Raw genomic sequence first — 18,012 nt, 5'->3', positions numbered from 1 at the left:
TTAGGGCAGCCACCTCCCCTCCTGCACTCCGTGGAGGTCACCTGTTGGTCACACTGTTGTCCTGGGAGGGATCTGTCACTCACTAGGATTCAGTCTTCCTGCTTGTCTTAGGACCTCATCTCTGACTAGCTCAAGAAAAGTTATGATTTTGCGGTTTTCCTCGCTTTTTGTTGATAGGGTGGGAGTGAGACCTCTTGCATCTCTCTGTATCTGAAGTAGGAGTAGAACTCTGTGTGTTGTTTCTTTACCTATCTCTCGGCAGAATTATGTAGGTACGATAGAATTTAGGTTCCTCACAGAGCAAGGCAGTTGATGAATGCAGATACTAATGTGTATTTTTTCTGTTTTCCATGTCTGCCATGGCTTAAGTTTGACCACCCATTTAAAAAATTTATTTATTTCCTTCATGGGAGAAGGACAAAATTCCCATAGATCTTTCCAGCTATTGTGAACACATCAAAGAAAGAGACACACACACCTGCAATGAAGAAACAAGGTTATCACAAGCAGGAGTCAGTGGGGACAGTAGCCAGCTCTGACCTCTATTGATGTCAGGTTTGGAAATACCAACTATAGACAATACAATATGATAGTTTAGTACTTTTAGGAAAATAAAAGAAGGACTTGAAAATGTGAATAAAGAAAAAGAAGCATCAAAAACAACCATGCAGGGGCCGGCAGGTGGTGTGGTGATTAAGGGTGCTGGACTCCCACATGGCCAACCATGGTTTGAGTCCCAGACCTGGTGGCTTGCTTTTGTTCCTTTTTTTTTTTTTTTGCTATAGGGTGCATGTGCTCACCAGAAAGACACAGAGAGAGACAGAAAGAGATAAATCACACTCCCTCCCCCCAAGGGGGAATGGCCACACTGCAATTCCTTCCCCTCCATTTTCCTCATCAGGTCTTGCATGCACACACACCTGGCGTGAGTTTAAGCCACCAGGTCCAGGATTCAAATTGCGGTCAACTACGTGGGAGTCCAGTGACATAGCCATTATGCCAACTGCTGGTCCCTCTCACTTTTCCTCTCTCTCTTGCTCTCTTGTTCTGTCCCTCTCTGGTCAAATCAAAATTAATAAAGTTGGGCCCAGCAGGTGGCATGGTGGTTAAGGCACTGGACACTCCCACATGGCTGACCATGGTTCAAGTCTCACTTCCTCTCTCTCTCTGCATCTCTCTGGTCAAATTAAAATAAATGAATGAATAAATAAAATTAATCAAACAATTAAAAAATATAATTAATAAAGTTAAATAAAATAATTCTTTTTTTTTTTTAAGCAAATACAATGTCCAGAAATAAGAAGCATGATTATTGAAATCAAAAAATTGAAGGCTGGGTTAAAAATCAGAATAGAGGGGCCAGCAGGTGTCATGGTGGCTAAAGGCATTGAATTCCCACATGGCTGACCACAGTTCAAGTCCTGGACCTGGTGACTTGCTTTCTCCCTTCTTCCCCCCCCACCCCATCTTTTCAATTATTATTAAAGATAATAATTAATAAGTAAAGTTAAATAAAATAATTCTTTAAAAAAAATCAGAATAGAAATAGCAGAAGAGAGTCTGCAGGTGGTATGGTGGTTAAGGCACTGGATCCCACATGGCCAGCTGTGCATTCAAGTCCTGCACCTGGCAGCTCGAAAAACATGCTAGATGTGTGTGCACATATACCCAGAATCCTGAGAGGAGAGTGGAGGAGAAGGGATTGTGCTGTGATTTCTCAACCCTACTTCCTGTCTCTCTTTGGCAAGTGTATGTGCCCTCCAGCTGAAAAAAAAAAAAAAAAAAGAACAAAGGAACAAAAATAAAGAGAAGAGAGAATTAGTGAACCAGAAGATACATCTGAAGAAATAATATAAAGCTTAGAGAAACAGAGATGGAAAATATGAAGTTAAGAGACATTTAGAGAGAAGGTCCAACTTAAGTCTAATTGGAGGTCCAAAAGAAGGTGATATAGGAAATGGCACAGAGACAGTGTTGAAACAGATACTTCATAACCAGTGGGCAATGGGCCTTTCCCTATCACTTGTGGAGACTGTCACAATAGTGTAAATGGAGGTACATGGCCATGTCTAAGTGTTTAAAAGTTACACATGTAACAAGCTGTGAAATACAATATAGCTATACCTCTGCCTTGATGAATAGCTCTTAATAATCTAGAAGAGTAGGTTTAAACTTAGAGTTTTTAAACTCCACTGAGCTTTCTCTTTCTTTCTTTTTTAATACAGATTTTTGTTATAGGCATGTGCACTCACCAGAGAGATAGAAAGCGAGAAATCACCCCCCAGAGGGGAACGGCCACACCACATCCCTTCTCCATTCTCCTCCTGGGATTTTGAGCACGCACACACAGACACCAGGTGTGCGTTTTAAGCTGCCGGGTTCGAGACTTGGGAGTGGGAGTCCAGTGACGTAACTGTTATGCCATCTACTGCCCCCCCCCCCAGCTGAGTTTTATGCCGGGGTGTAGCAGCATGGAGTGTGCCAGGCCCTGGTCTGTAGCTTAACTTTCTTCCCTTTCCACCTCCAGCTTTATCCTACCCTGTGAGGACCCTCATGCACATGTGTGCAGACACTTGTGCCTCCATATCTCGGCTGTGTTCACATTCCTCACAGCGTGCCTCTAGGTGCCAGCTCTGGCCAGTGCCCACACTACTGGAGCATTCACCTTTTCTAGTAAACCTGGAGAAGGGGTCTGTGCAAGCCTGAATGTAGTTGGGTCTTTTTAAGTACAAATTCCAGGGTCCTGGATACCGAGGGGAGGTAGTCGGGCTCTGGATAGGCACATCTCCTTGGGCCTTCAGACCCCTTTCCCTGTAGGGAGAGGTGGAGTCATTTATTATTTATTTATTTATATTTTAAAGGAATTATTTATTTTATTTTATTTTTTACTATTTTTTTTTTCTTTCTTTTTCTTGGAGAGGTTTTTGCTATAGGGCACATGCACTCACCAGAAAGACAGAGAAAGACAGAGAGACAGAAAGCGAGAAATCACTCCCCCAGAGGGGATGGCCACACTGCAGTTCTCTCTCCTCCATTCTTCTCTCGGGATCCTGGGTATGCATGCACACGCACCCAGCATGAGTTTAAGCCACTGGGTCCAGGACTCGAACCGCTTACATGGGAGTCCAGCGACATAGCCATTACACTAACTGCTGGTCCCAGTAGAATAATGTTTTCAAAGTAGGCAGAGAAAATCATTAAAAATAACAATTAACCTAGAATTGTGTAGCCACAAAATTGTTTTTCAAGAATGAGAATGAAATAAAGACATTAGATAAATAAAGACAAAGGGAATTCACCACTGAGAACTCATCACTAAAGGATATTCTCAGGAAGACAGGAAATGATCCTAAAAAGGAAGGTTTAAAATTTAAAAAGACTTTAAATAGACCCAATGAAATGTGTTAATTTGCCTAAAGATCACACTGTTCAGAAACAAGCCTGGACTAAAACCCAAATCATTTTTTCTTCCAACCAGACAAGAAGAGAGAAAGAAACCAAGTTAAAAACAGAATAGCATTTCCTTCCGGGAAGTAGGTGGAGGTGCCTTGGGGCTCCCCTTTGAGATAAGGCCCAGTCTTTGCTAGGACACATCACTACTGTCCTCAGCCTCTGGGACCTTGCTGAAAGCTTCCTGCAGCCAATGTCAGTTTTCCTTCCCCTACCTCGGAGTTAGGCTGACTCAGACTGAACCCTTGACTCTCTGTCCATCAGGAGAACGCTCAGTGTCTGCAGGGTTGCTGGGTGGCTTTAATTTTACTGCTTGATGGTTTTCTTTTTCTGTTGTGTTTCCATCAGCTGCCTCCTGCCCTGTTGGTCCTCATAGTCTTTCAGTTCTGCCGCTCGCTGCGTGGCCCAGGATGGCACAAGGCAGGAGTTCTGAACTGGAGGAGAGAAGAGGAGGGTTTAAGATGCGTGGACAGTGTTGAGTAGGATTTGTCCCTTTCGATTTGCCATAGGGTATGTGCACTCACCTGAGAGAGAGAGGTGAGAGTTACCCCTCCTCCCCAGCAGGGGTGGCCAAGCTGCAGTCCCTTGTCCTTCATTCTCCTCTTGGGATTTTGAGTACTCATGCACATACGCCTGGTATAATTTTCAAGCCTCCAGGTCTGGGGCTTGAACCACAAAGTTGGCCAGGTGAGATCCAGCCACTTTAATGTCCATTGTCACCTGCTGGCCCGAATAGAGTAGTTAAGAGAGAGTTGAGTGCTTTCTGTTTGCATCATTGCACTTGGCAAATTTGATCACGTGACACCACCTCATTTGATGTCGTATGAAATGGCAGCTATTATCTCTACTGTGTGGAAAAGACTGTGGTGCTCAGACTAGCGACCTGCCCGTTGTCGTAAAGCTAGAAAGTAGCAGAGCCCCGGGACTGCACCTCCTATCTTCTCTGTGGCCTCTCAGATGCTCTCTGCACTAATACTACCTTGCTTCCTCATAGTAATGGTTTACAGACCTTAGTAAGGAGCAGTGACTTTTTTTTTTTTTTTTTTTTTAGGTTTTTGCCATAGGGTACATGCACTTGCCAGAGAGACAGAGAGACAGAGAGAGAGAGAGAGAATGTGAGAAATCATCCCTTGGGGGATGGCCACACCACAATCCCTTTTCTATTCTCCTCTGGGGATTTTGAGCATGCATGCACATGCACCCGCTATAATTCCCAAGCCTCCAGGACCTGAACTCAAGCTGTGCTGTCAGCTATGGATCCAGCTGCCTCAACCACCAGGCCATGGGCTGGCCCTCTCATGAACTTGTAGTGGATCATTTCCTTACTAATCAGGCTTTCCTAGAGTTGGAATGTTCTTTATACCTTTGATATTTGCTGATATTATTCTCTCCACACATTTTAGAAGTTTCAGACTTTTTGAGAAGCAACTGGAGTCCATGCAAGCTGTGTTGCAAATTACACACTCTGACTTGAATGCTAGTACAGAGGTTTGCACACATTTTGAAGAGGCAGATAAACCCAGGTAATGAGTGTAATTTCAAACTAAGGCTACCACGCTATAGACGGCATCGGATTATAACTCATTGCTACCTTGTTGATGCAAATGCTGCAAGCTGCAAGGTCTCAGGTCCTTTTTTTTTAAACTGTGTCTTCTATCTGTAAAACCAGCAGAATATGTCTTGGTCAAAAAACTGCTTTTATGAGCAAGTTGATTTATTTTGTTCATTTTTTATTTGTTTTGCTCACAATCACAGGAAGAATTTTTTTAAAAAAGAATTATATATTATCATTATTATTACTTTAAATTTGCTATAGGGTACATGCCCTCACCAGAGAGAGACAGAGAGAGAGCGAGAGCGAGAGCAATAGAGAGGGGAAAGTGAGAAAGCAAGCAGCCAGATCCAGGACTCAAACCAGGACCAGCAACGTGGGATTCCAGTGCCTTAACCACCACCCCACCTGCTGGTCCTGGGAAAAATCTTTTTTTAAAGGCCAATTTAAGATACCTTAGACTGTAGAAATATGCATATTTCCTAGCTTGTCATATTGTTTGAAGGCCACATTTAATCAAATCAAATGAATCACTGTTTTTTCTCCCTTCATCGTCCCCTAATTGGTTTCCAAAATAAAACGATCAGTGGTTGTGTTTCTCAGCTGCGTTGTTTTGATTGCACTTCTGCTGGCTGTGCTGGGCGATAGTGGAGATACTTCCCCGCTGGCGATCATTGTTGACTGGTCGTAGACTCCACTAAGATGTTGCCACTAGGAAGTCCTCAGAGGAGCAAGTAAGAGGGCTTACTTGTGCTTTGGCTATAAAGTTAAGGAAAATTAGTTTTAAGTTAAAAAATGTATGAGTGTGCACTCACCAGAGAGAGAGGGAGAGGGAGAGGGAGAAGTACCACCTCAGTGGGGCATGGTCACACCCCAGTTCCTTCATCCCCATTCCTCTGCCATGTTGGAATTTGGGGCACGTCCACACATGGACCCAATATTTTTTTCAAGCCGCCAGGGCTGGATTTGAACCACATGGTTGGTCAATGGGATGGGCTCTCTTAACTATTAGACCATGGAGCTGGAAAGTTATTCTAAATAAAATCTTAGCTATCATTTTTAAGTTCATCTTTCTTGAGATTTGTGTTAGTTTTAGGTGTGAAAAAGGTACATGTTTTAGAGTTCTCCTTGAGCAGGTTTTTAATTCACGGAGTTTTCTGGTCATCACTTTGTGTGAGAGGATTGCTGGTAGACCTTTTAGCAGAATATGCTGATTATTCCTGACCTCAGGGCCCTCTTTTCTTGTACTTTAATAAAAAGAAAAGAGCAAAGCAAATAGGGAATTGACTTGTCCTGACTGCCTTTGTGTTCCTTCAGCACTTGGTCTGATGTGTGGGGGAAGCATAGAGCCAGCTGGCCTACTTGGTGTGACTCGGTCCTGGCTTAGGAGCACCCACTTGTACTGCAGCTGGGCCTTCTGTACACTGTCAGGGAGCACCACCGAGAGATCCAAACCTGCGGTGGGCCACATGGCTTCCAGCCTTGCAGGGGCCGTACACCCACTTGTACTGCAGCTGGGCCTTCTGTGCACTGTCAAGGCCTCCTTGCTATGAAGTCCCATAGCTCCTCCGCGAATGAGTGTTTCCTTTCAAGCACCAGGAAGGAGTCATTACCCTGATACTGTGAAGTGGGTGGTTTTAGAATTCTGCTTCAGACAGCCATGACCCTTAATACAGCTGGTTTCACTTAATGCACTTTGTTTAAACAAACCCTGTTCCTGGAAATGGTTTCAGAATAGTCTGTTCCTTTGCTCTTATTTTTGAAAGTGTTTTCCCAATGATATCGTAAGTGTATGAGTGTGACAAATTAGAAAATTCTGCTTTAAGTTACTGCATTTATGAATTAGGTTCTGTCCAGATTATTGTACTTAGTAGCTTAAAAATTTTAGTGATATCTTTATTTTGCAAAACTGACCAAGTTCTCTGGTTGCTTAATTATATGCCACCCCTCAAGGGACTTTGATGTCTAGAAGTCTTCATGGAAAAAACAGATAACTTAGATAATAAGTATTTTTCAGTTCGTAAATATTTATCAAATATTCTTAACAAAAAAGCCAAGGCTGGGCTAATTAAATAATCAGTGTACTTACTAAGTGGGATGTAAGTTTCTTTTTTAGGTTTGATACCACAGTATTCAATTTGATAAAGATTGGATGGGAGTCCAAAATGAGGTATTAATACAGTTGAGTATCCCTTATCTGAGACACATGGAACCAGAGTGTTTCAGATTTCAGATTTTTCAAAATTTTGGAATATTTGCATACATATAATGAGATATCTTAAAAATGGAAGTCCTGGGACAGTAGGTGATGTGGAGATTAGGGTGCTGGATTCCCGCATGGCCAACTACATGGTTTGAGTCCCAGACCCAGTGGCTTGAAAATCAAGCTAGGTGTGTGTCTGCCTACCCCAAATCCAGAGAAGTGACCGGAGGAGGAGAGATTGTGACATGGCCGTCTTCCACGGGGGTGATTTCTCACTTTTCCCCTCTTTGTCTCTGTGTCAAGCACACATATTCTATAGGAAAACTTAAAAAAAGAAAGAAAGAAAATAGAAGTCATGTCTAACAAGAAAGTCTCTTATGTCTCACATGCACCTCATACACATAGCCTGAAGGTAATTTTACCTAGTGTCTTTGTATTGTAGCATTTTAACTGTGACCCATCACATGAGGTCAGGTGTAGAATTTTCCATTTATGGCCTCATGTGGGTACTCAGAAAGTTCCAGATTGTGCTCCTTATAGCAGCACATGTGCTAAAACTGGAACGATACAGAGAACATGAGCATCACCCTGGCGCAAGGGTAACCCACAAATGCGTGGAGCAGTCCCTCTCTCTCTGTCTCTTTCTCGCTGGCTTGTGGAATAGATAAATATACTGTTGGGACCAGCAATTAGTGTAATGGCTATGTCGCTGGACTCCCATGTAGTCGACCGCGGTTCAAGTCCTGGACCCAGCAGCTTAAACTCACGCTGGGTGCGTGTGCGTGTGTGCCCAAGATCCCAAGAGAAGAATGGAGAAGGGATTGTGGCGTGGCCATCCCTGCAGGGGGTGATTTCTCACATTCTGTCTCTCTCTGTCTTTCTGGTGAGCACATGCACCCTATAGCAAAAACCTCTCCAAAAAAAGAAGAAAAAAATTTAAAAAAATAAATAAAAATAAATAAATATACTTTTGGCCTGGCATCAGAGCGCTAACACGAGTGTCCTGGAAGCCATGTGGCCCACCGCAGGTTCGCATCTCCCGGTAGGCTTGAAAACACGCCAGGTGTGCACAGCTGCTCAAGCTCCTCAGGAGTTAGAGGGCTGGAGAGAAGGGAAGGGGCCGTGATGGGCTCCTTTCGAGCGCGTTTCTGTCTGACTGCCTGGCTGGCTGGCTCCCGTGCATGTATACTCTCTATCATTCAGAAATAAACAAGCTTAAAGTTTCATATTTTGGAGCATTTAGCATTTTGAGTTTTCAGATGAGGGATGCTGAGTCTGTACTCTCTCACTTTCTAAAATAAATTCGCATTATTTTGTTAAATTTTTTTTATGAGAGAACCTTTTAAAAATAAGGATTTATAAGACATTTGTAACTCATTAAGAACTTTTTATATAAACTTTCATTTTGTTATATTATCTCATAGGATTTAGACTTTCTTGTTTTTGATTACTATAGGACACATGTGTTCACCAGAGAGCGAGGGAGAGCATGTGAGCAAGAGAGGGAGGAAGCCCCTCCTGGGAGGTGTGCGGAGGCTGCAGTCCCTTCTCCGTTTCTCCACCCCATCAGGGTACGGGGCATGCGTACACATCCACCCAGCATGTTTTCAAGCTAGGGTGAGGATTCAAATGGTGGCTGGCCGTATGGAATCCCACTCCTTTAACCTCTTAGGCTATAGGGGTTGGCCCGTGAGAATTTAGTCTTATATCTGGAGAATTTCTCTCTCTCTCTCTCTCTCTCTTTTTTTTTTTTGAGAGGTTTTTGCTATAGGGCGCGTGCGCTCACCAGACAAACAGAGACAGACAGAAAGACTGAAAGCGAGAAATCACCCCCTGGGGGGATGGCCGCGCCACAATCCCTTCTCCTCCATTCTCCCTCCTCCATTCTCCTCTCAGGATCTTGGGCACGCACGCACACGCACCCGACGTGAGTTTAAGCCGCCGGGTCCAGGACTCGAACCGTGGTCAACTATGGGAGTCCAGCAACATAGCCATTACGCTAACTGCTGGTCTCTCTCTCTCTCTCTTTAAAGATATTTATTTACTTTCATTTGTTATTATTGTTTTTTTTTTAATTTGATCAGCACACCACCTGCCGGCCCCAGTTTACCTCATAGTTCCGCATGGATGTAACACTGTGATCAGTGTCTCTCCTGCCTGGACTGTCAGCTCCTTCAGTGCAGGGAGCATGCCCTTCTTTATTAGACCTCAGCACACACCACTTTACCTGGCACACAGTAGGTGCTTAGGGGGACTTACTGAGTGAATGCATGTTTGGTTTGTTGTTGTTTTTTTTTTTTTTTACATAGTAATTCTAAGCAATTCTAGAAAAGACCGGCAAACACGTTACACTTTGCCATGTCAGTCACTGTTTTGAGCACTGTACACACATTAACGCCATAGTAAGTGTTGGGTGGGGACTATATACAAAACGTTCAACAGCTTTCTGGTTGACATTTAAATCTTCGTTGCCAAGACCATTATTGTATGTGTGTGACAATTATTCCAGGCATTTTCCACAAGGGAATGTTTTGCCAAATAGAAAGACAGGATATTCTTCTGTTCCCAGGGGTACTGCATTTGTGATTCCAGGTGCAAATCTCTGTTGCCAAGAACATAGACTTGTTCTTTCTTTCTCTCTCTCTTTCTCTCTCTTTTCTAGTTTGCCAGAGGGGATGTGTGTGCAATCCTTTCTCCTCCATTTCTCCCTCCTTTTGAGATTTTGGGCACATATGCACTGGTGCCTGGTGTGTTTTTCAAGCTGCCTGGTCCAGGACTCGAACCACATAGTCGACCATATGGGATCCAACCACCCTAACCACCACGCCTCTGCCACCAGCTGGACTGGGGCCTGTTCTTCAGTGCAAACGCTGCAGCAAGAGCTTGCACGTTATTAAAAAAAAAGTAAATTGTTTCTTTCCCTTTTCCTCCCTCAGTTTGTTTTCTTCAGTAGATCAGAACTGATACAGCTTGCAAAACAACAGTAGGAAGCAGATGATTACCTCTTTTTTTTTTTTGAGAGGGTTTTTTTTTTTTTTTTTTTTTGGGGTGCCTGTGTGCTCGCCAGAAAGACAGAGACAGAAAGTGAGAAATCACCCCTCAGCGGGGATGGCCATGCCGAAATCCCCTCTCCTCCATTCTTCTCTCAGGATCTTGGGCACACACGCACATGTGCTCGGCATGAGTTTAAGCCACCAGGTCCGGGACTCAAACCACGGTCTACTACTTGGGAGTCCAGCGACATAGCCATTCCGCCAACTGCTGGTCCCTACCTCTTAATTTTTATTCTGACAAACACATTTTGGTTGATGTTTTTTATTACAAAGGAAATATTTGCTTACTGAAAAACAAATTATAATAAGTGGAAGTCTCTTTTATTAAGTTTATTTTATTTCTTCTGTGACAGAGAGAGGGACAGAGGAAGGCAGAAAGGAGGGAGGGGGTAGCACTCCCAACAGGATCTTCATGCCATGCCCACTTCCATCTTCAGCGGCCTGACCATGGGCCCGTGACTATGGGCCCATGTATGTGCACCCAGAGTGCTCAAGGAGGCCCTGGGGGGGCGCCCGAGGACCTCCCCCCGGGGCCATTGTCCTGGCCGCGACAGTCGCTTTCTTGGGATGATGGACCTCGTGTGTAATGCTGTTGAGTTTGTCGGATATTCTCACATCCCTTTGCTTCCTGGCCTTTGAGTATTTCAGACATTTCTTTCTAGGATGCGTTTAATTAGATTTATTTTGGGGACATTTATTATTACTTTTGGGTTTTTTTAGACAGTTTTTGCTGTAGGGCATGCACGTTCACTGAAGAGAGAGAGAGAGACAGAGAGACAGAAAGCAAGATATCACCCCCCAGTGGGAATGGCCACACTGCGATCTCTTCTCCTGTAGAGATTTGGGCATGCACACACTTGCGCATGGTGTGAGTTCTAAGTCACTAGGTCTGGGATTTGAACTGCTATTGACTATGTGGGAACCCAGTGACATAACTATTACACCATCTGCTGGCCCTTGCTTTTTGGATATTATTAATAAAAGGCAGAGAAGGGGCCAGCAGGTGGCCTGGTGGTTGAGGTGCCAGATTCCCACATGGCAGATGACAGTTCAAATCTCACACCTGGAAGCTTGATTTCTCTCTCTCTCTCTTTCTCTCTCTCTCTAGTGAGCACTTGTGCCCTATAGCAAATTTAAAAAGAATAATAATTTTAAAATATTTAATTATTTTAAAAAGTTAAAGGCAGAGAAGACACTGGATCATAGTGACTGTCTAACTTACAAAAGATATTTTACTGTTTTTTGCAAAGTTATTGCTTACAATGGATCTGTAACAGATTCCTATTAAATCAGTCTTAAGTCTCTATGTAGTTGGAATAAACCCAAAAGTTAGTAAGTGACAGGAAACAGGAGACTTTTATACAAGCAAAATATAAATATGGCTCTACATTATCTAAGAATCTTTAGCAAATTGAAATGATCCCAAGCTGCTTTCACTACTGAGAGCAAAGGGCAGGGGAAGCCTTTCCCAGCATGTGTTCTCTGTATCTCAGAGATTCTATAGCACTTTGCTGGTGTGTTATCTGAAATGAGATGCCCTGTGCCCTCACGATTCCCCACCGAATCTTTCTTGGATTTGTTCTTCTGGCCTAAGAACAACAGGTTTTTTGTGTGGAATTGTTTCTTTAATTTGTTATTATTATTATTATTATTATTATTATTCAGTTGAACCAGAGAGAGACAGAGAGGAGAAAAGGAGAGTGAAAAGCCAACTGCCAGGTCTGAGACCCAAACCGTGTGGGAGTCCAAACCTTAACTGCCACACCACCTGCCTCCTGGAACAATAGGTTCTTTTTTTCTTTTTTTTTTCTTTTTTTTTTTTTTGTGTGTGTAAAGGTTTTTGCTATTGGGTATGTGCGCTCGCTGGAGAGTCAGAGAGAAACAGAGAGACAGAAAGTGAGAAATCGCCCCCCAGAGGGGATGATCATGCCGCAGCCCCTTCTCCTCTGTTCTCAGGATTTGGGGCACATGTGAACATGCACTGGTGTGAGTTTAAGCTGCAGGGTCTCAGACTCGAACTGTTGTGATTCCGTGAGCATTCAGCAACGTAACCATTACACCATCTGCTGATCCCAGAACAATAGGTTCTTTTTATTAAAATCATTTAGTTGTATTTATTCATTCACTTATTTTAATTTGACCAGAGAGAGACACACACAGAAAGAGAGAGAGAGGGAAAGTGAGAAAACAAGCTACCAGGTCCTAGACTAACCATGGTTGGCCATGTGGGAATGACTAGCACCTTAACCACCAGGCCACCTGCTGGTCCCACCAGAACAATAGGTTCTTTAAGAATAGGAGGGAATAGAAGAGTTAAGGTGATTAAACAACAATGTCTATATACATATCACCCCTCTCTATGATAATAATGAATTCAGAATGGTACTAAAAAATGTTCAAGGGGTCCAGCAGGTGGCGTGATGGTCAGACCACTGGACTCAGGCTGACAACAGTTCAAGTCCTGGACTTGAGTAACTTGTTTTCTCATTTCCCTCTCTCTGCCTCTCTCTGGTGAGCACACATGCCTTATAGAAAACTTAAAAAAAAATTTTTTTTTTTAATGTTAAGGAAAGAGAAAGTTCAGGTCATTACTGAGGTCACATTGAACTGTGAGCTGCTGAGGAGTGTTTTTGGGAGTTAGCACCATGGCAGAAAGACATCAGGACCAAAACCAGGAACTACAAGACAGCTGTTTCCCCAACCAGACCAGAGCAGGAACTGCTGGCAGAGCTACCTGGGCTTCCCCCGTTGCAAGGCGACGGCCGCTACAGGGGGTGCTGTCTCTGTGTGTGAATGGTGCCGGCCTGTGACCAAGTCCCTCCGCCTGCAGCCTTCCACATCCTTGTCTCAGCTGGGGATGATCGCCGGGCAGAGGCCCGTTTTCTGGGAAGATCTGAACTGACTGCCTCTGTCTTTCTCCCACGTGGTAAAATGGGACCTGGGTACATGGGGATCCCCACCCTAGACCCTGAATCATGACTTAAATAATAGTAAAAGTTCATTGGGGGGAAAAAAAGTTCAAGTAACTCAAAGGAAGGCAGGAAAAAGAAAACAGAAATGTGAGGGACTAGCAGTTGGCGTAATGGCTATGTCGCTGGACTCCCATGTAGTCGACCGCAGTTCAAGTCCCGGACTTGATGGCTTAAACTCACGTTGGGTGCATGTGCGTGCGTGCCTAAGATCCCAAGAGGAGAATGGAGGAGAAGGGATTGCGGTGTGGCCATCCCCCCGGGGGGTGATTTCTCGCTTTCTGTCTCTCTGTCTCTGTCGCGTGTGTCCTAAAAGAAAAACCCCCCCAAAAAAAAAAAAAAAAAAAGAGAAAAGAAAACAGAAATGTGAAATAGAAAGAGCAGACAGAACCAAAAATTAAAAGGTAGACTCAGACCTAATATATTGAGTAATATATATTATTTTTTAATTTGATTGCCAGAAGCATGTATACTTACCATAGAGAGACCACAGGAGCAGGGGGAGAGAGCATCCCCCAGTGGGGCATGATCAAACCACAGTCCCCTCTCCTCCATTCCTTCATCCCTTTGGGGCATGCACACACATGCTCCTGGTGGTGTTTTTTTTTTTTTGAGAGTTTTTTGCAGCAGGGCGCGTGTGTTCGCCAGAGAAAGAGAGAGACAGAGAGATAGAAAGCGAGAAATCACCCCCCAGGGGGGATGGCCATGCCGCAATCCCTTCTCCTCCATTCTCCTCTCGGGATCTTGGGCACGCATGCACACGCTCCTGGCATGAGTTTAAGCCACCTGGTCCGGGATGCGAACCACGGTCGACTATGTGGGAGTCCAGCAACATAGCCATTATGCTAACTGCTGGTCCCGCTCCTGGTGTATTTTTAAGCTACCAGGGCTGGGATCTGAACTGTGGTAGACCATGTGGAATCTGGCTCCCTTAACTACTGGGTAATGGGCTGCCTTCATGAATTTTTTTTCCTTTTTTTTTCTTAAAGAATATTTAACTTTATTCATCATCATTATTATTACTTTTTAATTTGACTAGAGAGAGACAGTGAGAAAGCAAGCTGCCAGGTCCAGGACTTGAACCATGGTCAGCCATATGGGAGTCCAACACCCCAACTGTCACACCCACCTGCTGGCCTCACACTCATTTTTTTTTTAATGCATGTCTTTTATGGCTCTTTTAGTGGTTCTCCAGATATTACACCTTCTATAACTTATGACAGTCAACTGTTAGGATCAGTTTACCAGGTTTTTGGTTTTCTTTTTAGGTTTTTGCCTTAGCGTGTGTGTGCTTGCTATATAGAGAGACAGAGACAGTGAGAAGAAAAGTGAGAGATTGCCCTCCGGCGGGGGAATGGCCACGCTGCAGTCCCTTCTCCTCCTGGGATCTTGGGCATGCATGTTCACATGCCCGGCGTGAGTTTCAAGACACTGGGTCCAGGACTCGAACTGCAGTTAGCCATGTGGCAGTTGAGCAACATAACCACTACACCATCTGCTGGTCCTGTCATTTTACCAGTTTGAATGAAGGTACAGAAAATGATCTCCCATTATACACTTTTACCCTCCTCCTTTTATAATACAATTGTCTTAAATATTTCTTCTGCATTTAGAACTATGTGAGACAGTGATAGAATTTTTGCTTTATCAGTCATGCATAATTTTTTTTGAGAGTTTTTTTGCTTTAGGATGTGTGTACTCACCAGGGAGACAGAGAGACAGAAAGTAAGAAATCACCCCCCCAGGTGGGATGGCCATGTTGCAATCCCTTCTCCTCCAGTCTCCTCTCGGAATTTTGAGTGCGTGCACACACACACGTGTCCAGCATGAGTTGCAAGCCACCTGGTCCAGGACTTGAACCTCAGTAGGCCATGTGGAAATCCAGTGCCTTAACCACTAGGCCATCTGCTAGCCCCCATGCATAATTTAAAACCTCAAGAGAAGGGATGTCTGCTGTGTTTAACCGTAGTTTTACTTACCATGTTGCTTTCCCATCCTGATGTTCCAAGATCCCATCTCTGGTTCTCTTCTTGTTCAGAGAGCTCCAGCTGGCCATTTGTCTTAGTATAGATCTGCTGACAGCACATTCTCTTCGTGTCCATCCTCTGAGAATGTCTTCATTTCCTCTTTGTTCCTGAAGGGTCTTTCTACTGTATATAGGGTTCTGGATTGACAGGTCTTTCCTTGAAAAGTTGTCCCACTTTGTTTTTTTTTTTTCCCTAAAGATTTATTTATTTATTTATTTATTCATTCTTTTTTTTTTTTTTTTTTATTTGACCAGAGAGAGAGACACAGAGAGAGAGAGAGAGGAAAGTGAGAAAGCAAGCCACCAGGTCCAGGATTCAAACTGTGGTCGGCCATGTGGGAGTGTCCAGTGCCTTAACCACCACGCCACCTGCTGGTCCCAAAAGTTGTCCCACTTTCTTGTGACCTCTGTAGTTTTGATGGGAATCAGTTATCATTTTAATTATTTTTTTCTAGTGGGTGAGATATATTTCTCTCCCTGCTTTTAAGATTTTTTCCTGTCTTAAGTTTTTTGAAGTTGAGCCATTGTATGTGTTGGTGTAGAAATCCTTGGATGACCCTGCTTGGGGTTTCATCTGACTGTTCCATACGTGGGCCTACATGTAGACTGATGTGAATGTGAGCCTACGAACGGGCCGTGTTCTGGTCCATTGACAGTCTGTTCTTGTGCTAGGGCCACACTGTCTCTGACTTCATAGGATCTGGAATTCAGGTAGTGTAAGCCTTCAATTTTTTTTCCCCCAAATCGGTACCTATTCTAGCTCCTTTGCCTTTCCATATATATAATTTCTTTTTCCCATAGGCCATGGGCACTCTTTTCGGCATGTTTCTCAAGCTACTGGGTCTGGGACTTGAACCCAGCTGTCAGCTATGTGGGATCCAGCCACCTTAATCACCACATACAGGCTGCCCCAGCACTCATTTCTTTCTTTCTTAAAAAAAAAAAATTGGGACCAGCAGTTGGCATAATGGCTACCTTGCTGGACTCCCACGTAGTCAACCCAGTGGCTTAAACTCACGCCAGGCGCATGTGCGTGCATGCCTAAGAAGATCCCAAGAGGAGAGTAGAGGAGAAGGGATTGCAGTGTGGCCACCCCCACCTCTGGGGGGTGATTTTTCGCTTTCTGTCTCTCTCTTTCTGGCAAGCACATGAGCTCTATAGCAAAACAGACAAACAAACAAAAAACCTCTCCAAAAAAATTAATTTGCTGTAGGGTGTGTGTGCTTGCCAGAGAGAGAGAGAGAAAGTGAAAAAGCATCCCTCCCTGGGGGAGAGGGTCCCTGAATCCCTTCTCCATTCTTCTCTGGGGATTTTAGACATAAACACACACATGTTCCTGGCGTGTTTTTCAAGCTCCGGGTCTAGGAATTGAACCACACAGTTGGCCATGTGAGATCCAGCTGCTGTTACCGCCATGCCACTGGCTGGCTGCACAACTCATTTCTTGATAGGTGTGAAAGTTATCAAAATCAGAATGTTGTCTCTCGTGTCAGTTGTGTCAGGGCCTGACTGGTGGAGCTGGGGGAGGCCACGAGAGAATAGCTCTGATGATAAGAACTGTCACGAGCCAGGGCCCTGCCAGACGCACAGCCTTCCTCAAAGCCTGCTGCCCAGTTCCTGCCCGTCCGGCGTTGGACTGGTGCCGCCCTTGCTATTGATCCTCGTAGCCGAGGGTAATTGTCCCAGGCCGAGCTGAGCTGTGCTCCACATTTTCCCTTTGAAAACTCTGCTGACTGTTGCCTCATCGAATATGCTCAGGTGTGTTCTACATTGCACAGTCCATTCCTGAGTAATCATTTTTAAAAATGGTCTTTCAAAAACTCGTTTTTTCAGTTATAGAATTTCCACATGTATTTTTGTTGCTGTTGCTGTTTCTCTAGTCGGAGTTCCTATTTCCTTGCTGAGATTTTCATTCGTTGAGAACCTGTTTTATTGTACTTCATTGAGCCTAGTTACGATCGCTGCTTCAAAATCTTCACCTCTTCTGGGCCAGCAGGTGACGTGGCGGTTAAGGCGCTGGACCCTCCATGGCCAACTGTATGGCTCGAGTCTCAGACCCAGGGGCTTGAAAATCATACTGGGCATGTGTGCATGTGTGCCACAAATCCTGAAAGGAGCCTGGAGGAGAAGGGATTGTGACACAGCCATTCTCCCTGGAGGATGAGTTCTCACTTTCCTTCTCTCTTTCTCTGTCTCTCTGGCCAGTACGTGCACCCTCTAGCAAAACTTTAAAAAAAAAAAAAAAAAGCTTTGCTTTGCCTACTCCAGCACTGGCTGATGAGCAGGTTAGAAGGTCAGACTTGGAGCTGAGCTATAAAATGTGTTCCAATTTCTCGATTCTATGGTGGGTAATGCTGGGTTGTATCTTGGACATAGTGAATGTCAACTTATGGAAATTGCGGATATTGTTTCCTTTGTTTTTTTGTTCATTTGTGCATTAGGCTTTTGCCACAGGGCATATACATGAGAGAGAGAGAGGGGGAGAAAGTGAGAAATCACACCCCACCACCCGGGGGAGCACACACATATGAGCCTGGAGTGATGTACAAGCTGTCGGGTTGGGACTCAAACCTAGGTTGGCCATGTGGGCGAGTCCAGCGCCTTAACCAACATGCCATGTGCTGGCCCTTTTCTTTATCAGGTGCTTTTCTTGGCTGGGTCTGAACTTCCAACTTATTTCCTGAATGACAGCTCTTCTAGCTCTTTTGCCTTCATCAGAGCTGCTTTTGGTCTGCCTCTGCGTGAAGGGTCCCAGGGTC

The 18,012-nt window shown here is 44.3% G+C and overlaps 1 protein-coding gene and 1 non-coding gene across 2 annotated transcripts in view; both read left to right on the top strand.

Moving 5' to 3' along the window:
- The window catches only part of ABL1 (ABL proto-oncogene 1, non-receptor tyrosine kinase), a 157,954-nt gene that overhangs the window by 35,772 nt on the left and 104,170 nt on the right, over window positions 1–18,012 (top strand). The gene's annotated exons all lie outside the window — the stretch shown is intronic.
- LOC114005273 (U6 spliceosomal RNA) lies at window positions 7,733–7,839 on the top strand. The gene has a single exon (XR_003547152.1). It is a non-coding gene; the product is annotated as a U6 spliceosomal RNA (small nuclear RNA).

Source organism: Tupaia chinensis, unplaced genomic scaffold, assembly GCF_000334495.1.
Source record: "Tupaia chinensis unplaced genomic scaffold, TupChi_1.0 Scaffold143602_1, whole genome shotgun sequence".
In the NCBI taxonomy this organism is placed as follows: Eukaryota; Metazoa; Chordata; class Mammalia; order Scandentia; family Tupaiidae; genus Tupaia; species Tupaia belangeri.
The sequence above is the reverse complement of the archived record's forward strand: the minus strand, read 5'-3'. Positions and strand labels throughout refer to the sequence as shown.